Source organism: Rutidosis leptorrhynchoides, chromosome 11 (assembly GCF_046630445.1).
Source record: "Rutidosis leptorrhynchoides isolate AG116_Rl617_1_P2 chromosome 11, CSIRO_AGI_Rlap_v1, whole genome shotgun sequence".
In the NCBI taxonomy this organism is placed as follows: Eukaryota; Viridiplantae; Streptophyta; class Magnoliopsida; order Asterales; family Asteraceae; genus Rutidosis; species Rutidosis leptorrhynchoides.
This window is the reverse complement of record NC_092343.1, coordinates 23,519,995-23,547,780: the sequence shown is the minus strand read 5'-3', so window position 1 is coordinate 23,547,780 and position 27,786 is coordinate 23,519,995. Positions and strand designations below refer to the sequence as shown.

At 37.0% G+C, this 27,786-nt stretch overlaps 1 pseudogene; it reads right to left on the bottom strand.

Annotated features, from left to right (window-relative positions):
- Positions 1–10,343: 10,343 nt before the first annotated feature.
- LOC139876754 (F-box protein At3g07870-like) overlaps positions 10,344–27,786 on the bottom strand; it is a 126,759-nt pseudogene continuing 109,316 nt past the window's right edge.

Here is a 27,786-nt window from a genome sequence, read left to right as displayed (position 1 = left end):
TTGCGATTATTGTTGTAATTGCTGTTGTTGTTGTATTGGTGATTCTTATCACCGTTTTCCTCCCACTTTCTTTTGACTTGATTCACATTGGCCTCTTCAGCAGTCTGTTCTTTAATTCTTTCTTCAATCTGGTTCACTAGTTTGTGAGCCATTCTACATGCCTGTTGTATGGAGGCGGGCTCGTGTGAACTTATATCTTCTTGGATTCTTTCCGGTAATCCTTTCACAAACGCGTCGATCTTCTCTTCCTCATCTTCGAATGCTCCCGGACACAATAGGCACAATTCTGTGAATCATCTTTCGTACGTGGTAATATCAAATCCTTGAGTTCGTAACCCTCTAAGTTCTGTCTTGAGCTTATTGACCTCGGTTCTGGGACGGTACTTCTCGTTCATCAAGTGCTTGAATGCTGACCACGGTAGTGCGTACGCATCATCTTGTCCCACTTGCTCTAGATAGGTATTCCACCATGTTAACGCAGAACCTGTGAAGGTATGCGTAGCGTACTTCACTTTGTCCTCTTCAGTACACTTACTTATGGCAAACACCGATTCAACCTTCTCGGTCCACCGTTTCAATCCGATCGGTCCTTCGGTTCCATCAAATTCCAAAGGTTTGCAGGCAGTGAATTCTTTGTAGGTGCATCCTACACGATTTCCTGTATTGCTAGATCCAAGGTTATTGTTGGTATGTAGCGCAGCCTGTACTGCGGCTATGTTTGAAGCTAGAAAAGTACGGAATTCCTCTTCATTCATATTCACGGTGTGTCGAGTAGTCGGTGCCATTTCCTTCAAAATAGTTAAATGGAACAAGTTAATCATACAGAATATTAAGAGTAGTTAATAGTATTTCGTAGCATAATATGAACTCATTTATAAAAGCTTTTTCTTCATATTAGCGTTTTATAAGTTTAAATTCGGGTAGTACCTACCCGTTAAGTTCATACTTAGTAGCTAATATACAATTCAACTACTACAATTCTATATGAAAAACTGATTATAATAATATTTCGCGATCAAACTTTTATACAATATTTTACAAACTTACAATACCGCTTATTTTACATAAAGCATGAAATATAGCACACAATAACTTTGATACAAGATAGTTGTGAAGACAATTCTAGCTAGTACACAAGTCGTTCAGCAAAGGCAATAAAGACACGTAATTCATACGTCCAGAAACAAGTCATGCATTCTGGTTTTACTAGGACTACTTCCCATCCTTGGTCTTGTGCAACATAACCGTTATGGCCGTTGATAAGACAGCGTGTTGTAACGTCATCAAAGGGACGAGGGTTACGTAATGTCCAACAGTCCCGTAATAATCTAAAAACCTCATTTCTTACCCCAATTACCGACTCCGTCACTTGTGGAAACGTTTTGTTTAATAGTTGTAGCCCGATGTTCTTGTTCTCACTTTGGTGAGAAGCGAACATTACTAATCCGTAAGCATAACATGCTTCTTTATGTTGCATGTTAGCCGCTTTTTCTAAATCACGAAGTCCAATATTCGGATATATTGAGTCAAAATAATTTCTTAACCCGTTGCGTAAAATAGCATTTGGGTTCCCCGCAATATATGCGTCAAAGTAAACACATCGTAACTTATGGGTTTCCCAATGTGATATCCCCCATCTTTCAAACGAAAGTCTCTTATAAACCAAGACATTCTTGGAACGTTCTTCGAATGTCTTACAAACTGATCTCGCCTTAAATAGTTGTGCCGAAGAATTCTGGCCGACTCTAGACAAGATTTCATCAATCATGTCTCCGGGTAGGTCTCTTAAAATATTGGGTTGTCTATCCATTTTGTGTTTTTAAACTGTAAAATAGACAAGAGTTAGATTCATAAAAAAAATACTTATTAATACAAGCAATTTTTACATATATCATAAAGCATAAGAACACTATATTACATATATTACACCACACGAATACAACTATCTTATTCCGACTCGCTCGTTTCTTCTTCTTCGGTTTTGGTTCGTTTTGCCAAGTTTCTAGGGATATATGATGTTCCCCTAATACGAGCCGTCGTTGTCCACATTGGTTTAGAAAAACCTGGTGGTTTAGAGGTTCCCGGGTCATTGTTACAACTTAAGGACTTCGGGGGTTGACGATACATATAAAGTTCATCGGGGTTGGAATTAGATTTCTCTATTTTTATGCCCTTTCCCTTATTATTTTCTTTTGCCTTTTTAAATTCAGTTGGGGTAATTTCTATAACATCATCGGAATTCTCGTCGGAATCCGATTCATCGGAGAATTGGTAATCCTCCCAATATTTTGCTTCCTTGGCGGAAACACCATTGACCATAATTAACTTTGGTCGGTTGGTTGAGGATTTTCTTTTACTTAACCGTTTTATTATTTCCCCCACCGGTTCTATTTCTTCATCCGGTTCCGATTCTTCTTCCGGTTCCGATTCTTCTTCCGGTTCCGACTCTTCTTCCGGTTCCTCTTCGGGAACTTGTGAATCAGTCCACAAATCATTCCAATTTACATTTGACTCTTCATTATTATTAGGTGAGTCAATGGAACTTGTTCTAGAGGTAGACATCTATCACATAATATCAAACACGTTAAGAGATTAATATATCACATAATATTCATATGTTAAAAATATATAGTTTCCAACAAAAATGTTAAGCAATCATTTTTAAAGAAAACACGGTCGAAGTCCAGACTCACTAATGCATCCTAACAAACTCGATAAGACACACTAATGCAAATTTTCTGGTTCTCTAAGACCAACGCTCGGATACCAACTGAAATGTCCCGTTCTTATTGATTAAAAACGTTCCATATTAATTGATTTCGTTGCGAGATTTTGACCTCTATATGAGACGTTTTTCAAAGACTGCATTCATTTTTAAAACAAACCATAACCTTTATTTCATAAATAAAGGTTTAAAAAGCTTTACGTAGATTATCAAATAATGATAATCTAAAATATCCTGTTTACACACGACCATTACATAATGGTTTACAATACAAATATGTTACATCGAAATCAGTTTCTTGAATGCAGTTTTTACACAATATCATACAAACATGGACTCCAAATCTTGTCCTTATTTTAGTATGCAACAGCGGAAGCTCTTAATATTCACCTGAGAATAAACATGCTTTAAACGTCAACAAAAATGTTGGTGAGTTATAGGTTTAACCTATATATATCAAATCGTAACAATAGACCACAAGATTTCATATTTCAATACACATCCCATACATAGAGATAAAAATCATTCATATGGTGAACACCTGGTAACCGACAATAACAAGATGCATATATAAGAATATCCCCATCATTCCGGGACACCCTTCGGATATGATATAAATTTCGAAGTACTAAAGCATCCGGTACTTTGGATGGGGTTTGTTAGGCCCAATAGATCTATCTTTAGGATTCGCGTCAATTAGGGTGTCTGTTCCCTAATTCTTAGATTACCAGACTTAATAAAAAGGGGCATATTCGATTTCGATAATTCAACCATAGAATGTAGTTTCACGTACTTGTGTCTATTTTGTAAATCATTTATAAAACCTGCATGTATTCTCATCCCAAAAATATTAGATTTTAAAAGTGGGACTATAACTCACTTTCACAGATTTTTACTTCGTCGGGAAGTAAGACTTGGCCACTGTTGATTCACGAACCTATAACAATATATACATATATATTAAAGTATGTTCAAAATATATTTACAACACTTTTAATATATTTTGATGTTTTAAGTTTATTAAGTCAGCTGTCCTCGTTAGTAACCTACAACTAGTTGTCCACAGTTAGATGTACAGAAATAAATTGATAAATATTATCTTGAATCAATCCACGACCCAGTGTACACGTATCTCAGTATTGATCACAACTCAAACTATATATATTTTGGAATCAACCTCAACCCTGTATAGCTAACTCCAACATTCACATATAGAGTGTCTATGGTTGTTCCGAAATATATATAGATGTGTCGACATGATAGGTCGAAACATTGTATACGTGTCTATGGTATCTCAAGATTACATAATATACAATACAAGTTGATTAAGTTATGGTTGGAATAGATTTGTTACCAATTTTCACGTAGCTGAAATGAGAAAAATTATCCAATCTTGTTTTACCCATAACTTCTTCATTTTAAATCCGTTTTGAGTGAATCAAATTGCTATGGTTTCATATTGAACTCTATTTTATGAATCTAAACAGAAAAGTATAGGTTTATAGTCGGAAAAATAAGTTACAAGTCGTTTTTGTAAAGGTAGTCATTTTAGTCGAAAGAACGACGTCTAGATGACCATTTTAGAAAACATACTTCCACTTTGAGTTTAACCATAATTTTTGGATATAGTTTCATGTTCATAATAAAAATCATTTTCTCAGAATAACAACTTTTAAATCAAAGATTATCATAGTTTTTAATTAACTAACCCAAAACAGCCCGCGGTGTTACTACGACGGCGTAAATCCGGTTTTACGGTGTTTTTCGTGTTTCCAGGTTTTAAATCATTAAGTTAGTATATCATATAGATATAGAACATGTGTTTAGTTGATTTTAAAAGTCAAGTTAGAAGGATTAACTTTTGTTTGCGAACAAGTTTAGAATTAACTAAACTATGTTCTAGTGATTACAAGTTTAAACCTTCGAATAAGATAGCTTTATATGTATGAATCGAATGATGTTATGAACATCATTACTACCTTAAGTTCTTTGGATAAACCTACTGGAAAAGGGAAAAATGGATCTAGCTTCAATGGATCCTTGGATGGCTCGAAGTTCTTGAAGCAAAATCATGACACGAAAACAAGTTCAAGTAAGATCATCACTTGAAATAAGATTGTTATAGTTATAGAAATTGAACCAAAGTTTGAATATGATTATTACCTTGTATTAGAATGATAAACTACTGTAAGAAACAAAGATTTCTTGAGGTTGGATGATCACTTTACAAGATTGGAAGTGAGCTAGCAAACTTGAAAGTATTCTTGATTTTATGTAACTAGAACTTGTAGAATATATGAAGAACACTTAGAACTTGAAGATAGAACTTGAGAGAGATTAATTAGATGAAGAAAATTGAAGAATGAAAGTGTTTGTAGGTGTTTTTGGTCGTTGGTGTATGGATTAGATATAAATGATATGTAATTTTGTTTTCATGTAAATAAGTCATGAATGATTACTCATATTTTTGTAATTTTATGAGATATTTCATGCTAGTTGCCAAATGATGGTTCCCACATGTGTTAGGTGACTCACATGGGCTGCTAAGAGCTGATCATTGGAGTGTATATACCAATAGTACATACATCTAAAAGTTGTGTATTGTACGAGTATGAATACGGGTGCATACGAGTAGAATTGTTGATGAAACTGAACGAGGATGTAATTGTAAGCATTTTTGTTAAGTAGAAGTATTTTGATAAGTGTATTGAAGTCTTTCAAAAGTGTATAAATACATATTAAAACACTACATGTATATACATTTTAACTGAGTCGTTAAGTCATCGTTAGTCGTTACATGTAAATGTTGTTTTGAAACCTTTAGGTTAACGATCTTGTTAAATGTTGTTAACCCAATCTTTATAATATCAAAAGAGATTTTAAATTATTATATTATCATGATATTATGATGTACGAATATCTCTTAATATGATATATATACATTAAATGTCGTTACAACGATAATCGTTACATATATGTCTCGTTTCAAAATCATTAAGTTAGTAGTCTTGTTTTTACATATGTAGTTCATTGTTAATATACTTAATGATATGTTTACTTATCATAATATCATGTTAACTATATATATAACCATATATATGTCATCATATAGTTTTTACAAGTTTTAACGTTCGTGAATCACCGGTCAACTTGGGTGGTCAATTGTCTATATGAAACATATTTCAATTAATCAAGTCTTAAAAAGTTTGATTGCTTAACATGTTGGAAACATTTAATCATGTAAATATCAATCTCAATTAATATATATAAACATGGAAAAGTTCGGGTCACTACATCCACCTCTCTCTCTTTCTCTCTATCAAGAACACACACACAAACACCAAATTCAATCATTCATCATCTAAATTCGATCTAGGAGGCTTACAACAAAACAAATTACATATTTGGAATCCTCTCTTCATCCTCTACAATTTGGTACCAACTTCATCTCGTTTGGGTAACATTTCTAAAACTCTAGATTTCTCTAAATTCGTGTTTTTGATTTGAAATTGTGTTAGTTAGTGTCTATGGCTCGTGTCTAGCATGAATATATGATTTACTTGCTCGATTTGTTGTTTTAAGTAACTAGTTTGAACATTTGAAATGGGTTTGCTTAATCTTGCATTTTGGAAGATTAAATGTTGTTTGATTGTTAAAGTTCATGTTTTAATTGTGTTACTAGTATCACTAGCTTCGTTTTGATGCGTAGGTTGATTAAGAAAACTTCAAAAACATGAATATTGATTTTTGCGGATTTTGGTTAGGGTTTGATAGACTTAAAACGAGCTTTTGACGTTTCGAATGCCATGAAATGTTATTAGTAAGTGTTTAGTTGTAATGTATGCTTCATTACCTTCAAAACGGCATATCGTATGTGTAAATTGGATTCCCGAATCATAAAATACGTTTTACGAACTTGAAACTTTGAAAATAAACCTTTCTTGATCAATTGACGAGTTTTCGGTTATTGTAAATGATGTTTTTGATTAATGATATGTGGTTAGTTGTATTCCTTGTCGAAATAGCTTTCCGATGATATAAAATACATGTTCTAATTGTTTGCGGATCATAAAATGTGAATGTTTGTGTTTTGGTTCGTGCATACTTTGAAAACTGACCAGAATTCTCTGGCCAGGTAGTGGCGCGGCGCGCCACATCCCCGCGCGGCGCGCAGAATCGCCTGGCCAGATTCTGCTCACTTTGGCGCATTTCACGCGAAATGTTTGACTAGCTATCGACCTCCGATTCACATGAAACTTGTTCTAATATGCTTATATATGAATAAAAACCTCAGAAAAATAGTTCGGGACCGAACCCGAGCGTGTTGACTTTTTCGTTGACTTTGACCAAGTTTGACTTTTAGTCAAACTTAACCAAACTTTTATACAATCATTCTAACATGCTTTTATACTTGTTTCTTGTATGAAACTTGACAACGTGATTCACATGCTATACTTAATCGAGTCGTAACGAGCCATAGGACTAATTGAACACATTTCACCCGACCTTGTGTCGTAACCGGTCAATTGATATAACTTACTTGTTTAGGTCAAGGCTAAGCAACTTTCATGCACACGTTTACTTGTTGAAGTACCTTTATACTCGTGCACTCGAGGTGAGATCATAGTCCCACTTTTTACTCTTTTGAACTTACTTTTGGGATGAGAAAACATAAACGATTCTTTTGAACTAAGTGAACACAAGAACGGGAAAACAAACATTCTACATACGAGTTTAGAACGAAAATCCTCAATCCGATTATCATTAGTTACATCAGATGGTGTAAGCGAGAACTTATGTTATATGGCCATATGGGTTTGACAAACCCTCATTCAAACGGTTCGCTACCGTTTACGAATGAAATATATTTTTGGGAACAGTGTTGTTCTAGCACTAATTGATGGGGTATTCAACGGACGGAACGTTAAGCTTTGATAATTGGGTGCTCGTGAATATTAACTTTTAGAATGTACTACTATTATTTCAACTTTGCAAATCTTGTGGTTCGACTTACTCTACTTTTACTCACTTACTCAAACCTATGATTTCACCAACGTTTTTGCGTTGACAGATTCTTCTATGTTTTCTCAGGTTTTCACATGGCTATTTGATACATGCTTCCGCACTCTTTGATTACTTGATTGGAGTCTACCATGCATGCATACGCTAGGGATAGCATTTTTGGATTCAAACTTTTGTCTACTTACTTACGCTATTTATAGCAACTGTGGTTTCAAACTAATTATGTCGCAAGTTATTTCATTCATACTTTATAACTTTGTAAACTTAAACTTATTGTCGATCCGTTTGTTAAACTAAACTTTGTACCTTTCAAATGAACGCGACATAATTTTGGTCAAACGAGTCTCATATAGGGACTACGACCACGCAACGGGACCTAAGTTAACGACGCCGTCAATAACGGTTTTGGTCGGGTCGTTACATTGGAAGAGTCAAACTTTGATCCAATCTTCTCGGCATCAAAGTGTACGTTGAGAAGAGGACTTTGCCAACTAGCCCATGATCCTTTTTTCTTGCAATTGCACGTGGGATGATGGAGAGAGTAGCCTCATTGTTACTAGTATAAATTAGTAGATGAGAGAGTGTGGTTTTTAGGCCTCTATTTTGATTTGTTTCGTAAACATAAATAGAGAGAAATAAAACAAACTATTTTCCCCATATTAACTTTTGTTCTTGTTCCAATTATTTATACTTATCTATATCTCTGTTGCTAATTCAATACAAGAACATACGCACATTTATTTCATCCTTACGTGAGCGTTGTGTCCACCTCATCGTAACGGATCAGTACATGAACTGGATTTGCTAAAAAATGGTTAACTTTTGGATCTGCCGATAGCAAGAATACCTACACTTTGAATATGGTAGTCAAACAAACTAATTTTGTACAAAGTTGACACCTTTTTTTTTTTTTTTTTAATGTAAACTATATTTATCAACCTTAAGAAGCATTAGAAGAGGTAGTTATGCACCTTGGTTCATACTGTTAGTCCACTGAAAAAGTATATAAACATATGGCATTTAAATCTTCATTATGCGGATTCACCTTCAAATTACCAATGGAAACTAAAAATGAAATTAATTCAATGTTTTGGATCTGAAATGCCATGCACCTTTAGTTTACATTTACCTTAACCCTAATACACTCAATCGGTCACTGATCAGTGTTGGTGAGATCACTGTTAATGAAATGACCCCTTAGAGAAGGCTTTGACACCAACTTACCACCGATTACCTCATCACCGCCGTATCCAACTCCGTTTTTCCGGCGCGATCCGGTAAACTCATCTTCAGCTTAATGGTGTTAAGAAAAGAAAAAATACAGCCCCGTAAAAAGTTAATTCTGTGTTTGTATCATTAACCAAAGTACTAACAATAGAGATTTTCTAAAGATAATTGACTAATAACTACTCCACTAACTTAAAGGTACCATCTTTTATTACATTAAATATTTCTTAAAGATAGCCCTTAGGGCTATCAATCTATCATTAGAAAAACTCCTAACAATATTACACAGTGGGCAATTTGAAAAGTTTACATCTCTGTAAAGCTTTAAAAAGGAGACAGCACTAATTACTAGAGGAATGCACTGCCAACTAATTATATGAGAAAGAAGATTACAACTGACAACCGATATTACAAATGACAACCGATAAATACTTGGCCATATAGTAAGTAATTTTGGTGACTGATGATATAAACACCTTTTTTAATGTTTAACAGCAAAACATCAATATTATCAAAAATGCAGCACAACCAAAATAAAGAAACAGACTAAGACTCACCTACAGTGCTTTCTATATCTCCTCGGCTATAGATAATTTACAATAACAGGTTAATTATCTATAACAGTAAGCAATAAGTGCACAGAAACATATCTATCTACAGTATGTAATCCAACGACCACTTCATCGAATAACCAGTATTTTCCATTTTTGGTAATTAGCACAACTTTATCAATCTACAGATTCTAGAACATAATTATTATACATATAAGATGGTTCATAATTACACTGCATACAACGACAACAATCAGTAAGTTAGATACATTTATGTGCAGTTAACTCTACCATCAATCAATTACTGATATCAAATTACTTATATCAAAGTCAACCACATCCACAATCAAACAACCACTAAAACAAGAATCAATTGACAATAGTATCAATACACGAACAAAATGGTAAATGTACCATCTAATGAAATGAAGATTACCTTTGTGATAACTTTCATTATTACATATCATAAAGTTAATTCTACCACGTACTCACAACTATAATAATAATATTTCCGAAGCAACCCTAATAGAGTACAAAGTTACCAAGAAGAATAAATCGAAATTTTTAGTTCCTAATATTGTAAAAGTGAGTCACAACAAGAGGCACTATGAGACACTTTACTTGTAAAATAATGTTTCCATTAGTTTAGTTTAACATACAAACAAAAGCATGTCATTTCTTTTGAACATAATAACCAACTAACTAAATAACTAAGGATATTTCTAACAGTCATAAACAAGATACTGAGTACGAAGTAAATTCAACAATTTGACAAGGTAAGTTTCCTAATAAACTGAAACATTTATAGATTAGCAAGATTACTCAATTGTCAAGTCCATCTTTCAAACAAACAAAGCATCAGAAACCACACATGATAAATTAGTCCTAGTGGCAAGTGGCAAGCTTCCCACCATTGATTGAAATTAAGCTTCCAACATGATTGAACACATAAAACCATTTAGCAACTTCGTGATTCCCCAACTTGTGAACCCTTTCTAAAATCGGATCATACACAACCAGTTGTTTATTATCCTTCTCGAACAAAATCTCACCTTTTAATCCACACCCCAACAAACCGGCAACCTTAGTAGTTTGAAGTTCAAATGATCTATATTTCGTTCACGATGAAACCACTCCATATTCTTTCATCACCCACACCTCAAACATCATCACCCCATAACCTTTCCTTAACGAACCGATCACTGATAGTGATTCCTTTATTGCTAAACCTGCCAATCAGCATTCAAATTATCTCCAATACGTCCAGGAAATTCAAACTTAGGTGGCAATATGAAATTAAGCACCTCCTCACGAAGATTAAAACACACAATCAATTGCGTGTGATCATTATCCACATGCCCAAAGGCATCCCAATAAAACTTCCCATTTAAAAACACTCTACATTCTGAATCAAGGATTGTAAAACCAAGAAGAGTTTTAATCTTAATCTCCCTCCATGACTTGGTACTCAATGAGTAGATCTCAACTTGATTACCATTACCATAATGCGCAATCCTAAACACCTTTAATGATACGCATACCCGATCAGCTCGTGTAGCGCATCAAACAGCATCGCCGAAAGGATTTACAAGGGCGCACAATAAGGCTTATAGCGCTATTTTGGCAATCATAGCGCCAATCCCGTCCGCGCGCATTGGCAGCATCCACATGTCAGGCGATGTTGTAGCTGGCAGAGGACACCTGACAGACAAAAGGTCAGGTCCGACAAGAACACTTTTTGCTTTTGTCGGACCAGCTTGCTCGAAGATGTACTATTGGCAGGCCATGATCCTTTTAACCTTATTACGTGGCGATAGAAGACAAGAAAGATTACCCTATAAATACAGGACTTCGTCCACAGCATAAGGGGATCAAGAATTCAGTTTTACACACATATACTGTGACGCCCCATACAAAACCATCATGTACGGATCATCAACAACAGGTCCATTACACGGTATAATACTATATGCTGTTTTAAAACAAGTTTTGCATTCATGAAAAGGTAACGTTTTTACCAACGTCAAATGTTTTACAAAAGATAACGTGCTTCTACAAATAGAGAGCATTAATATAAGTACGTGACACAAAGGTCATTACAACGCCATTGTTCAAAAATAACATAAGTTGTGAATGCAAAGTAAAAGTTCAATGCTTGAGACATCTCTAAATAATGCAGCGGAAGTCTAACATAGCGAGTCTGTAACAGCAAGTCTATAGCACCAAGACTATAACTGTGACGCCCCGTACAAAACCATCGTGTACGGTTCGTCAATCAACAGGATCATCACAAGGTCAAACACTATATGCTGTTTGAAAACCGATTTGCATTCATTAAAAAGATAACGTTTTACAAAGATAACATGTCATAAGACTTATTACAAACCATTGTTCCAAAATAACATAAATTTACGAATGCAAAACATAAGTTTCATACTTTGAGACATCTCTAGTAATGCAGCGGATAACTAGTACAGTAGGTCCATAACAGCAATTCAATAACAGCATGACAGCAAGTGTAATAGCGGAAGCAATAAACCTCTAGGCACCTGAGAAATACACGCTTAAAAAGTCAACACGAATGTTGGTGAGCTATAGTTTAAGTTGTAATAGTAACGTAAGATAGGCCACGAGATTTCAGTGCTGCAACAGCATATCAAAACAGTATGAAAAGTATATGCATAACCGTGGGCACCCGGTAACTAGACTTAACGTTTATAACCCCCTGAAAGTACACTTGGCGAGTGCGTATGTTCACGAAGTATTAAACACCCGTTAAATGCTAGCGCGACTAGCCCGAGTGGGGATGTCAAACCCTATGGATCCATATCTAAGATTCGCATTCACCGGTTCAAAGACCAATGACTAAACGTTACCGTGCTAAAGGGAATGTTTATGTCGTTGTATAACCCACACACATATAAAGTTTAAGTACTCGTGCCTAGTATGTAAAACGTAAAAAGCGCATGTATTCTCAGTCCCAAAATAGTTAAAGTAGTAAAAAGGGATGCTATAACTCACAGTGATAAAAGCGGTAAAGTCGGTAATGAAAGTACGCTAGTAGTAAGTCGGTCCGAAGGTCGTCAACCTAAGTAAAAGGTCACTAGGTCAGTAGGTTGTCTTTATAAATTCTAATAGTGCATAAAATAAGTTTAAGTGCCATCATCATCATCATTCATCATCACAAAAGCTAAGTAAGTTTGACAAGAATAAAGATCGAAACAATAGGCTTACTTCGGTCAGCTGCTACGACCTCTACATAAATAGAAAAGACGCATGGTCAGTGGCTATGGCTCCGTATATGAGTCCCCTAACAGCTGACCAATTTTCAGAACCTAACTCGTCTTCATTTGACCGTGGCGACGGTTTAAGTGCGAGTAGGTCAGAAATCCAGCACAACGTTAATAGGGTGTAGTGACACTCGGAGGGCCATAAATCCTAAACCGTAACTCGGATTAAGACGAGGCCTAAACGGAAAGTCATCTACTCGAACCGAACTAACTGAAAATCAACTTTCCAGTAGCCCAGGTGGCCTGGTCAGATACGAAAATCAGTGGACAAGTGCTCCGGTGGGGTTCTTGGTGCTTGATGCTCATCACGGTTCTCATCCTTGATGCTTGTAGCTTCAAGTGTACAACTCGTTGATGGTTTAACATCACTTTTAACCAAGATTCACCATCAATACACAATATGTTAAGATCAAGTAAGAATTCAACTCATTCATGAGTCTTAGATGGATGATGAACCAAGGTTACATCATATCCTTAGTCTTAACACTAATACAAGTCACAATAACAACCAAAGCTACAAACTTTACATCAATCAAGCAAGTATAAACATAATCTAGATCAAATGAGGTGATGGAACCCTAAGCTAGAGAGCTTGGATCCATTTCACACAAGTTACAAGGTTACAAAGCTAGAAAGCTTGAACCTTTAAGTGTTCTTGAAGATCTTGAAGCATAAAGCTTGGATCTTGAAGATACATGAAGATTACAAACAAAAGTTTGAATCTTTTTAACAAAATAACAAGATCAAAGTAAAAAGAACTTGAATCTAACAACAATATATGAAGATTCAAGCTAGAAAGCTTGCATCTTGATTGTTCTTGAAGATCTTGAAGCATAAAGCTTGGATCTTGAAGATACATGAAGATTACAAACAAAAGTTTGAATCTTTTTAACAAAATAACATGAAACAATCATAAAAGTAATAGATATATAAAAGATATGAAGATTCAAGCTAGAAAGCTTGAATCTTTGTTGTTCTTGAAAGATTCAAACTTGAATCAACAAGATATAAGTAAGATCAAAGCTAGGAGGAACTTGATCTTCCATTTGATGATGATGATAGCCACGAAATTAAGAAGAAAAGTGTAACATCCTCCCAATAGGGTCTGGAAGGAACGTCACTATTATCAAAACATACCAACATATTATAATAAACGAGAACAATACTAAATGATGAATTTAACTTTAATGAGTACGCAGCGGAAAATGAAATGTCGTTACAATGACAGGAATAACAATATCGTAAATGTTCACATGCAGAAGTAATAAATGCGATATCTCTTGATCCTATGTCCAAGTAGCATCACATAAGCAGTAAGTATAAGAGCTTGAATCAAACAGCACCTGAGACAAAACATGCTAAAGTGTCAACCAAAAAGGTTGAGTGAAGTTCATAGGTTTAACAAAAAGTTTGTCGTTGTTTTAGACCACAAGATTTAGTTTGTAAAGTTGATCTCCCTCAGGATCAAAAAGTTATGCCAATGCGTGATATTTAGACTAAACGTTCAAGTTTGCCCCATGACAAGTTGTGTCTGTCCTTGTCGGTTTAATTTCATTATTAAGTAATACAATGACTTGGTCAAATGTATCGGGGACGTTACTCCCGATAGGCCTACCCCCAATAATTAAGCATGCCGCAGCAATTAAAAATATCACTGTAGGGACTTAGTCGGACATAGCTGGGTATAGCATAGTTTAACAGTTTGGTACTTGTGTCTAAAGTGTAAAAGTAAAAACAGCTTGTGTCTCACCCCAAGTAAAAGTAAGTAAGTTTGCTAGCAATTAAAGAGGGGCTATGAATTCACCTTAGTAAGTAGAGAGAGTGTTATTCCTCGGAATAAAGAGTTGAACGAGTGAGCAGGAAAGTCAACCTATTGACATTTAAGAGTAGTTAAGTGTTTTGGCCATGTTTAAGTTTAAGTATGTGTTTAAGTATAGTTTTTTTTACTAAGTTTCTATTCCTAGTAAGTTACTATTTTTATAAAGTTTCTATTTTTAGAAAGTTTCTTATTTTACTAAGTTTCTATGACTAGAGAGTTTCTACTTTTATCAGTGTTTTCCATTTTAGGATACTTGTCGTATTAGATAAGCTTCCAATCACCCCTTTACCTTCGAATGGCTAATTTAGATCTAGGGGCTTGAGCCATAGGACCCTTTAAATCGGAAATCCAAACCCTCTACCTAGAATCTCATAGAAACCATTCGTCAAGAAAGTTCGAAGATCTATACATCTCTAATACATATCCCAAAATATTTTTATGTTACAATATAAGTAGTAGGTTATAGGTGCTAGTAATAGTAATAGTGTATACATGTTATTTAATTTATTTTTAATTGCATATAATTTATAACATTATTTACATATTTCGGTAAACATAATAATCGAAGTAAAAAGTAAAAAGTAAAAAGTAAAAAGTGAAAAGTAAAAAAATAAAAAGTAAGAAAAAAATACTTACTAGTAGTAATTCTTCAAAGAGAGAATGAGAGAAATTTTGGTGTGAGTTTGAATGAGAAATGAGTGGTATTTATACTTGAAAAAATTAGGTAAAAAGAATAAAATAATTAAAAGAAAAAGAAATATTTAATTCTTAATGGGATTTTAAAATTAAAAAGTATTAAATGTTAGGTCATGGGATAATGCACAAAATAAAATAGTAAAAGTAGTTTTTCCATTAAAATTTTTAATTAAAAAGTAATTTATTTATTTATTTTTTATTTATTTTACGGATTTTTTTTATGTAAATAAACAAATTTATTTAATGTTTTTCCAAGAATATTTGTCAATAATATTTTATTTTATTTTTTTTATTTAATTAATAAATACAAATTTTGCATAAAAATAATAAATAATTCGGTATTTTGTATTTTTAATAATAATTATGATTTTAATTATTAAACTATAGCTTTAGTAAGTTTGTAAATATTATTACATTTATATATAATTGAATTTATTATATGGTTAAATATATAATACATTAACTAAATAATAAAAGTGATACAAAGTTTATATACTTAGTTAAATTATTTCAAATTATATAAATTAATAATATATTATTTATTTAAGCGTACATTGTTGACTAAAAATTACTATTCGGTCAATATTTAATTGTATATAACAACCCTTAATGCATATAGTCAGACATATAACCCTAGGGTTAATTCAGTAATTTAAAAGTCGAAAAGTGAGGGTTGTTACAAAAAGAGGGAGAAAAGAGAGAACTTACAAGCTAGGAAAGAAAGAAAGAATAAGTGTGTGAAATGCCAAAATGATCAAGTGTTGGAATGAGGGGCTTAAGGCTAGTATTTATAGGCAATTGGTGATCACATGAATTGATGACATGGCAAGGCCATGGTGGTGGTGGGGTGGACGGTTTTAAGGGGGAGGGGGGGAGACAAACTTTTCACTTTTTGGCTAATGGTGTCTAAAGTGTGTCCTTATGCTAGAATCTTATGGGACATGTGGATAAACCTTATCCATAATGCTTACATGACTCATTAATTAATTAATTATTTATTTATTTATTATTATGGGCCACTAGTAAATAAACTTGGGCTAATTAATTGGGTCACTAGCTAGAGTAGGGTGGGCTTGAGCCCAACAAGGTAGAAAGTCCAAAAAGGCTAATTATTGGGCTTTAGCAATTAAATAAATAAAATTAAGCATCCAAAGGCCCAGGTAATTATTATTAGAAAATAATAATTAATATTTCGCAGTCCAAAAGTTCCGGTTCCAACAAAAGTCAAACGTGCGCGCAGTCCGCGTTTTATTCGAAACGTTAAATAACACTAACGGTTATAAAGCATCCAATGGACAAGTTAAGCATTCCACATACACCAAGGCATGTTTTAAAGTATATATAAATATAAAACATGTGTGTCAAGGTTCCGGAGTAATAAAGTAACACAGTACGCACAAATACGCAGTTTCGCTAAAATACAAGGCACAAAAGTAAGTCGAAAAAGTCGGGTCGTTACATTACCCACCTGTTATTGGAAATTTCGTCCCGAAATTTAAGCTGAGGCAGGTGTTGGAGTCGGGAAAAGGTGAGGATACTTCTGCATCATTTGATCCTCTCGTTCCCAGGTGAACTCAGGTCCACGCTTGGCATTCCATCGAACTCGAACAATCGGAATCTTGTTGCGTTTCAAGGTTTTGACCTCACAGTCCATAATTTCTACAGGTTCTTCCACGAAGTGGAGTTTTTCATCAATCGTAAGTTCTTCCAATGGTATGATAAGTTCCAGTGGAGTAAGACATTTCTTCAAATTTGATACATGGAAGGTAGGATGAACAGCACTCAACTGAGTCGAAAGATCCAAACGGTAAGCAACCGGTCCAACACGTTCCAAAATTTTGAAAGGACCAATATATCGCGGGTTTAACTTTTCGCGTTTCCCAAAATGAATTACACCTTTCCAAGGTGCAACCTTCAACATCACACGGTCACCTACGTTAAATTCGAAGTCTTTACGTTTAAGATCAGCATAACTCTTTTGGCGATCACGGGCAGTCTTAAGTCTCACCTGAATCTGAGAAATCTTCTCTGTCGTTTCATGGACTATCTCGGGTCCGGTGATTTGCACTTCGCCTAACTCGGACCAACAAATAGGAGAACGGCACTTGCGGCCATACAACGCTTCAAAAGGCACGGCTTTAATACTTGAATGATAACTGTTGTTGTAAGAGAATTCGGCCAGCGGCAGATGCCTTTCCCAAGACTTTCTGAAGTCAATAACACAGGCACGTAACATGTCCTCTAAAGTCTGAATTGTTCGTTCGCTCTGACCGTCGGTCTGGGAGTGATACGCGGTGCTCATGTCGAGATGAGTTCCCAAGGCTTCTTGCAAAGAACGCCAGAATCTGGAAGCAAAACGGGGATCACGATCTGAGATGATTGATAAGGGCACACCATGATGAGATACCACCTCTTTGATGTACAGTTGAGCAAGTCTCTCCATTGTATCTATTTCTTTCATCGCTAGAAAATGAGCAGACTTGGTAAGACGGTCAACGATAACCCAGATTGTATCGTATCCGCCCACCGTCTTTGGTAGCTTCGTGATGAAATCCATTGTAATTGCTTCCCATTTCCATTGTGGGATTTCTGGTTGTTGAAGTAATCCAGATGGCCTCTGATGTTCAGCCTTAACCTTCGAACAAGTCAGACACCTTCCAACATAAGTTGCAACATCCTTCTTAAGATTTGGCCACCAATACTGTTCCTTGAGGTCGTGATACATTTTTCCGGCTCCTGGATGAATCGAATATCTCGAATTGTGGGCTTCATCAAGTAAAAGGCTTCGTAAATCTCCATAACGAGGTACCCAAATTCTTCCGGCATAACATCGGAGTCCAGACTCCTTAACCTCGAATTTAGAGATCAAACGTTCAGGTATTCACGAGATATGTTCTCCTCCTTGAGAGCCTCTTCTTGGGCTACTCGGATCTGACTGTGAAGATTCGAATGGATGGTGATGTTCAGAGCCCGAACGCGAAGAGATACCGTCCTCTCTTTCCGGCTCAGAGCGTCGGCTAAAACATTGGCTTTGCCAGGATGGTAACGGAGTTCACAATCGTAGTCGTTTAGCGTCTCAATCCATCGATGCTGTCTCATGTTAAGCTGCTTCTGATCAAAGATGTGCTGGAGACTCTTGTGATCGGTAAAGATAGTGCTCTTTGTTCCATAAAGATAGTGTCTCCACAGCTTCAATGCGAAGACAACGGCTCCAAGTTCGAGATCATGAGTAGTGTAGTTTCGCTCGTGGATTTTTAGTTGTCGAGATGCATAAGCAATGACCTTCGTTCTTTGCATCAATACACAACCAAAACCATTCTTTGAAGCATCGCAGTACACAACGAAGTCGTCACTGCCTTCAGGAAGAGATAAGATAGGTACGGTGGTTAACTTCTGCTTCAGGGTTTGAAATGCTGCTTCTTGTTCTTTTTCCCAAACAAACTTCTTCCCTTTATGAGTTAACGCAGTCAAAGGACGCGAAATCAAAGAGAAACCTTCAATGAACCTTCGGTAATAACCGGCAAGACCTAGAAATTGGCGGATGTGAGTCGGAGTAGTGGGTGTCTCCCACTTGCTGATAGCTTCAATCTTGACGGGGTCAACTTTGATACCTTGATCACTCACAATATGACCCAGAAATTGGACTTCCTTCAGCTAAAATTCACACTTGGAGAATTTGGCATAAAGTTGCTCTTTTCTCAAGAGTTCGAGCACTAACCGAAGATGTTGCTCATACTCTTCTTCATTTCGGGAATAGATGAGGATATCATCTATGAAAACGATAACGAACTTATCCAGGTATGGCTTGCAGACATGATTCATGAGGTCCATAAATACGGCAGGTGCGTTGGTTAGCCCGAACGGCATCACAAAAAACTCATAATGACCATAAAGGGTTCTAAATGCAGTCTTCATCAAATCACTCTCCTTCACCCTCAATTGGTGATAACCTAATCGCAAATCGATCTTAGAATAAACGCTTGATCCTTGTAGCTGATCAAAAAGATCGTCAATTCAGGGAAGAGGATATCGATTCTTGATCGTCAATTTGTTGAGTTCGCGGTAGTCGATACACATGCGGAAAGATCCGTCCTTCTTCTTCACGAATAAAACAGGTGCGCCCCAAGGCGACGAGCTCGGTTGGATAAACCCTCGGTCGAGCAATTCTTGTAGTTGACTCTGCAACTCTTGCAGTTCAGAAGGTGCTAGTCGATAAGGCGCACGAGCTACGGGTGCAGCTCCCAGCACTAGATCGATCTGGAACTCCACTGCTCTGGGTGGCGGTAATCCAGGCAACTCTTCCGGAAAGACGTCGGGGAATTCATTCACGATTCGCACATCATTCACACTCTTCTCTTCTGTTTCTAAAGCCTTCACGTGTGCTAAAACAGCAAGGCATCCTTTCTTCATGATCTTCTGCGCTTTCATACAACTAATGAGGTTCAGTTTCGAACTACATCTCTCTCCGTATATAACCAGTGGCTCACCATCTCCTTGTGGTATACGAAGAGCTTTATCTCCACAGATAACATCGGCCCTTACTTTAGTCAACCAGTCCATGCCGACAATCACGTCAAAACTCCCCAATTTGATGGGTATCAAGTCAATTTTGAAATCCGCACCAGCTATATTAATAATAGCTCCTCGGCCAATTTGGTCAACCTTTTCAAGTTTACTGTTGGCTACCTCAACAAGCGTACTTTCTTTTAAAGGAACTAATGACCAATTTTTCTTATCGCAAAAGTGTCTACATACATAACTTCTATCGGCACCAGTTTCAAATAGGACAGAAGCTAAAAGATTGTTGATTGTGAATATACCTGTCACCAAGTCGGGGTTCTCACGTGCATCCCTTGCATTAACGTTAAAAGCTCTACCACACGGTGGTCCGCCGTCCTTCTTCTTATTGGGACAATCATTCCTAAAGTGGCCCTGTTGTCCACACTCATAGCATTTCCTTGGCCCATTCGGGTTTGTCCTTGCAGCTGGGAAGGGAATCTTGCAGTTCTTACCAACATGTCCGATCCTGTTGCACTTTTCACAGACCGCATTATAGTACCCAGTGTGGTGTTTGTAACACCTCTTGCACTGCGGTAGATGAAATGCCCCGTTCATATCGATTATAAATGATTCATAATAGTTGATTACATCGCGAGGTACTTGACCTCTATATGATACATTTTACAAACATTGCATTCGTTTTTAAAAGACAATCTTTCATTTCATCGACAGTTGACGGCATGCATACCATTTAATAATATATCAAACTATAATTGATTTAATAATAATCTTGATGAACTCAACGACTCGAATGCAACGTCTTTAGTAATCAACTATTATGAATCGTTTATAATCGATATGAACGGGGCATTTCAGTAGAGTGCCCTTGTAGTTCGGGTTTGAACTTGTGCCTGGGTTGGGGTTTCCACCGTTGTTGTGCCTCTTGGCAGGGGTTTGATCATAGGTTCTCCCCTTACTGTTATCCCACTTTCGCTTGTCACTACTACCTGCTTCAGACTTGGACTTCTCCGGTTCATCGATGAGAATCTGATTCATGAGTGTATGCGCCATGCGCATTGCTTCGGGAACATTCGGTGGCTTGGACGAGGTGACATTACCCTTGATGGACTTAGGGAGTCCCCAAAAGTATCTCTCCATATGCTTGAATTCCGGGGTGACCATGGTAGGACACATAAGAGCTAACTCAAGAAACCTCCGATTGTAACCATCTAGGTCGTTGCCAATAGCTTTCAATTGCATAAACTCTATTTCCATCTTTTGTATCTCGGTTCTCGGACAATACTCGTCAATCATAGCTGCTTTGAACTCCTCCCATGGCGTAGCATATGCCTCATCAATACCTTGTGCCTGAGCCATGGTGTTCCACCACGTGAGGGCGCCATCAGATAGCGTACAAGAAGCAAATTTGGTTTTGTTGGACTTGGAACAGTTGCTGACTCGGAATACTGATTCAAGCTTCTCGAACCATCTTGTGAGACCAACAGGCCCCTCAGTTCCGCTGAAGTTATGTGGTTTACAGCTCTGGAATTCCTTGTAGGTGCACTCTTTTCGAACGGGTTGGATAACCGGCGGTGGTTCAGCTTGAGGGTTCATTTCCGCCAAGGTTGCGGCGACTCGTTCGTTAATCATCTCCTCGATTTGAGCTGCTGTGGGTGTTGTTCGTGTGTTTGCCATTGCCCTTCGAAACAGAAATTTTGACTTAAGTCACAATCCAGCATTTAATATATAATAATATAGTATATAGTAAACAGGGAAACAACATAACGCATGCCAATATAGTAACGCAACCAGGTATAAATACCGCAAAACCAACATACAGTAATGTAAATAGAACACTATGCAAGGATTAAACAACGCAAAGTTCCATTAATAAAGAGTTGCATACATAAGTTCGTACATTACATAAGGAAAACATGGAACTACAAACGATATTACAAAATGAAACCTACTACAAAGCTCTATGGTGACGGTGGGTAAAGGATGTCCAACACATGGGACATCTGATCCTTTAGCTCAGTCACCCGAGCATGGAGGATCTCCACCTCCCTTGCCAGTTCCTAGGGGCTGTCAGAGCTGGCGGTGCTACTGGTGCAGGTGGTGCTGGTGGTGCAGATGGTGCAGGTGGTGCAGACCTCACAAAACGAGGTGCAGACGTTCCGGTTCCAGAAATAGTCAACACATAACGAGGTGCCTTACGTATGAGTGGGTCGGCAGGGTACGGCACAAGCCGCTTATGGGCAGTAACCCTCCGATGCCGACCAAAAGCGTCAGTGAAAGCACGACCTCCATTCACCCCTGGAATGACGGTGCCATCAGGATGGTACCACTTCTTCGGCGGGGTGGAGGGTGCCTGTATAGGTGCGTCATCAAGGTTCTCTTCGTCGGAGTCACTGGAGTCATCTGTAGAGGAGTCATCGGATGAAGGATCATCAGAATCATGTGGTGGTGACACGGGTGGCTGAACTGGTCGTCCGTGAGCGGCCATCATCTGTCTGTATCTGAATGGCGGAATCGGCACTAAAAGTCCATCTGGAGCGCGTCGGCACGACATGCGCATATGGTTACGGAATGGCCCTTCCCCGAACTCTGCAGGAATCACAACACCACCGATGCGGGGCTGTGGCTCCGAGGGTCTTGGGGCAAGTGGGGCTAGAATCTCCGGAGGGTCCATATGTCCGTCAGAAGTAGCTACTGGGGCAGGTGTATGACTGCTGGTTCCGAAAGATTAAGCACCAAGGTCACTAGCGTGTGTCGTTGACGGAATCTGAGCATCAGTAACGGTGGCAGGTGAGGTGGCTGATAGGTCTGAGTTGCTGTCCAAAATGATGACAGGTGGAATGTCCGACATCTGAACAAGGAAAATAAATTTTCCATATCAGTAAGTCATAAGCAAGCAAGTATTAGGCACTATAGCAACCTATCATGGCAATAACAACATTACTAAATAGAAATAACATGTGAAAGCAGATAGTAATTATGCAAAAGCAGGAATAAGCATACAGTAAGTTCGCATGGCAATAAGGATAAGCAATAGCATGTAGAAAATTCATACAGCAGAAAGTAAGCAAAAGCATGCAGTAAACTTTGCAGAAACAGGTAAGCAAGCTAGTTGTAGATTAGTCCTATTAGTGAATCCTACTTAGGTCCGTTCTAGACTCACTAATGCAACCTAATTCCCTACAACCTGGCTCTGATACCAAATGTGACGCCTCGTACAAAACCATCGTGTACGGTTCGTCAATCAACAGGATCATCACAAGGTCAAACACTATATGCTGTTTGAAAATCAATTTGCATTCATTAAAAAGATAACGTTTTACAAAGATAACATGTCATAAGACTTATTACAAACCACTGTTCCAAAATAACATAAATTTACGAATGCAAAACATAAGTTTCATACTTTGAGACATCTCTAGTAATGCAGCGGATAACTAGTGCAGTAGGTCCATAACAGCAATTCAATAACAGCATGACAGCAAGTGTAACAGCGGAAGCAATAAACCTCTAGGCACCTGAGAAATACACACTTAAAAAGTCAACACGAATGTTGGTGAGCTATAGTTTAAGTTGTAATGGTAACGTAAGATAGGCCACGAGATTTCAGTGCTGCAACAGCGTATCAAAATAGTATGAAAAGTATATGCATAACCGTGGGCACCCGGTAACTAGACTTAACGTTTATAACCCCCTGAAAGTACACTTGGCGAGTGCGTATGTTCACAAAGTATTAAACACCCGTTAAATGCTAGCGCGACTAGCCCGAGTGGGGATGTCAAACCCTATGGATCCATATCTAAGATTAGCGTTCACCGGTTCAAAGACCAATGACTAAACATTACCGTGCTAAAGGGAATGTTTATGCCGTTGTATAACCCACACACATATAAAGTTTAAGTACTCGTGCCTAGTATGTAAAACGTAAAAAGTGCATGTATTCTCAGTCCCAAAATAGTTAAAGTAGTAAAAAGGGATGCTATAACTCACAGTGATAAAAGCGGTAAAGTCAGTAATAAAAGTACGCTAGTAGTAAGTCGGTCCGAAAGTTCGTCAACCTAAGTTAAAGGTCACTAGGTCAGTAGGTTGTCTTTATAAATTCTAATAGTGCATAAAATAAGTTTAAGTGCCATCATCATCATCATTCATCATCACAAAAGCTAAGTAAGTTTGACAAGAATAAAGATCAAAACAATAGGCTGACTTCGGTCAGCTGCTACGACCTCTACGTAAATCGAAAAGACACATGGTCAGTGGCTATGGCTCCGTATATGAGTCCCCTAACAGCTGACCAATTTTCAGAATCTAACTCGTCTTTGTTTGACGCTGGCGACGGTTTAAGTGCGAGTAGGTCAGAAATTCCAGCACAACGTTAATAGGGTGTAGTGACACTCGGAGGGCCATAAATCCTAAACCGTAACTCGGATTAAGACGAGACCTAAATGGAAAGTCATCTAATCGAACCGAACTAACTGAAAATCAACTTTCTAGTAGCCCACGTGGTGTGGTCAGATACAAAAATCAGTGGACAAGTGCTCTGGTGGGGTTCTTGGTGCTTGATGCTCATCACGGTTCTCATCCTTGATGCTTGTAGCTTCAAGTGTACAACTCGTTGATAGTTTAACATCACTTTTGACCAAGATTCACCATCAATACATAATATGTTAAGACCAAGTAAGAATTCAACTAATTCATGAGTCTTAGATGGATGATGAACCAAGGTTACATCATATCCTTAGTCTTAACACTAATACAAGTCACAATAACAACTAAAGCTACAAAATTTACATCAATCAAGCAAGTATAAACATAATATAGATCAAATGAGGTGATGGAACCCTAAGCTAGAGAGCTTGGATCCATTTCACACAAGTTACAAGGTTACAAAGCTAGAAAGCTTGAACCTTTAAGTGTTCTTGAAGATCTTGAAGCATAAAGCTTGGATCTTGAAGATACATGAAGATTACAAACAAAAGTTTGAAACTTTTTAACAAAATAACAAGATTAAAGTAAAAAGAACTTGAATCTAACAACAATATATGAAGATTAAAGCTAGAAAGCTTGCATCTTGATTGTTCTTGAAGATCTTGAAGCATAAAGCTTGGATCTTGAAGATACATGAAGATTACAAACAAAAGTTTGAATCTTTTTAACAAAATAACATGAAACAATCATAAAAGTAATAGATCTATAAAAGATATGAAGATTCAAGCTAGAAAGCTTGAATCTTTGTTGTTCTTGAAAGATTCAAACTTGAATCAACAAGATATAAGTAAGATCAAAGCTAGGAGGAACTTGATCTTCCATTTGATGATGATGATAGCCACGAAATTAAGAAGAAAAGAGGGAGAAAAGAGAGAACTTACAAGCTAGGAAAGAAAGAAAGAATAAGTGTGTGAAATGCCAAAATGATCAAGTGTTGGAATGAGGGGCTTAAGGCTAGTATTTATAGGCAATTGGTGATCACATGGATTGATGACATGGCAAGGCCATGGTGGTGGTGGGGTGGACGGTTTTAAGGGGGAGGGGGAGACAAACTTTTCACTTTTTGGCTAATGGTGTCTAAAGTGTGTCCTTATGCTAGAATCTTATGGGACATGTGGATAAACCTTATCCATAATGCTTACATGACTCATTATTTATTTATTTATTTATTTATTTATTATTATGGGCCACTAGTAAATAAATTGGGCTAATTAATTGGGTCACTAGCTAGAGTAGGGTGGGCTTGAGCCCAACAAGGTAGAAAGTCCAAAAAGGCTAACTATTGGGCTTTAGCAATTAAATAAATAAAATTAAGCATCCAAAGGCCCAGGTAATTATTATTAGAAAATAATAATTAATATTTCGCAGTCCAAAAGTTCCGGTTCCGACAAAAGTCAAACGTGCTCGCAGTCCGCGTTTTATTCGAAACGTTAAATAACACTAACGGTTATAAAGCATCCAATGGCCAAGTTAAGCATTCCACATACACCAAGGCATCTTTTAAAGTATATATAAATATAAAACATGTGTGTCAAGGTTCCGGAGTAATAAAGTAACACAGTACGCATAAATACTCAGTTTCGCTAAAATACAAGGCACAAAAGCAAGTCGAAAAAGTCGGGTCGTTACAATAACAGCAAGTCTAACAGCGAAAGCAACAACGTCTAAGCACCTGAGAAATACATGCTTTAAAAAGTCAACACGAATGTTGGTGAGCTATAGTTTGTTTGTAACCAGCAATGTAATGTAGACCACGAGATTTCGTATTCAAAACAGTATGAAAAGTATATGCTTGTCCGTAGGCACCCGGTAACAAACTTAACGTAAAATAAATATCACCTCCTAAGAGTACACTTGGCGAGTACATATGTTCTCGAAGTATCAAACACCCGTTAAATACTAGCGCGACTAGCCCGAGTGGGGATGTCAAACCCTATGGATCCATATCTAATATTCGCGTTCACCGGTTCAAAAACCAATGATTAAACGTTATTGTGCTAAGGGCAATCTTTGTGCCGTTATATCACCCACACATATATAAAGTTTAAGTACTCGTGTCTAGTATGTAAAAACATAAAAAGCGCATGTATTCTCAGTCTCAAAAATAGTTAAAGTAAAAAGGGAGCAATAACTCACAGTGAATGTGCGGTAAAAGTCGATATGAAAAGTATGCAAGTAGTAAGTCGGTCCAAAAGGTTCTCAACCTAAGTCAAAGGTTACTAGGTTAGTAATTCATCCCCAAAAGTTTAAAAGTAAATAATTTAAGTCTTAAGTATCATCATCATCATCATCATCATTCGTAAAAGATAAAGTAAGTTTTCAACAAGAATAGAGATCGAAACAAAGGGCTGACTTCGGACAGCTGCTACAACCTCTATACAAACTGAAATGACGTGCGGCCAGTGGCCAAGGCTCCGTTTGTGAGTCCGCTTACCGTTATGCAATTTTCAGACCCTAACTCGATGTCGTTTTACCGTGGCGACGGTTCAAGCGCGAGTACGTCAGAAATTTCAGCACGTCGTTACGAAGGCGTAGTGATTTTCGGAAGGCTATAAATCCTAAACCGTATATCGGATTTAGGAGAGTCTTAAACGAAAAGTCATATAATCGAACCGAACTATCTGAAAATCAATTTTCCAGAAGTCCCAGGAGTCTGATCAGACCCTGAAAAACAGAAAACAAGTGCTCCGGTGGGTTTCTTGGTGCTTGATGCTCATCACGGTTCTCATCCTTGATGCGTATAAGCATCAATTGTACAACTCTTGATGTCTTAGCATCACTTTGACCAAGTTTCAACCATCAACACACAATGTCAAGACTAAGAAGAAATATAACTCACTTAAGAGTTTTAGAAGGATGATGAACCAAGGTTACATCATGTTCTTAGTCTTAACACAAATACAAGTTCTATTCAAGATTAAAGCTACATACTTTAATTCAAATCAAGCAAGATATTAAGTCACATAACTTAGATCAAACAAAGTAATGAAACCCTAAGCTAGAAAGCTTGGATCCCTTAACAATAATTATGAGATTTCAAAGCTAGAAAGCTTGAATCTTTTATGTCCTTGAAGATCTTTAAAGCAACAAGCAAGACCCTCAAGTTTCATGAAGATTATAAACACAAATTTTGATCTTTTAGCAATAACAAAGTGATCTTAAGCTATAAAGCATAGATCCGTCAAAGTAATGAAGATCCAAAGCTAGAAAGCTTGAATCTTTTTATGTTCTTGAAGATCTTTAAAGCAAAAGGTTAGATCTTCAAGTTCCATGAAGATCATAAACACAAGTTTTGATCTTTTAACAAAAATAAAGAGATCATAAGCTAGAAAACTTAGATCCAACAAAGTAATGAAGATTCAAAGCTAGAAAGCTTGAATCTTTCATGTTCTTGAAGGATTCAAATCAAAGTTTGAATCTACAAGATATAACAAGATCAAAAAGCTAAAAAGC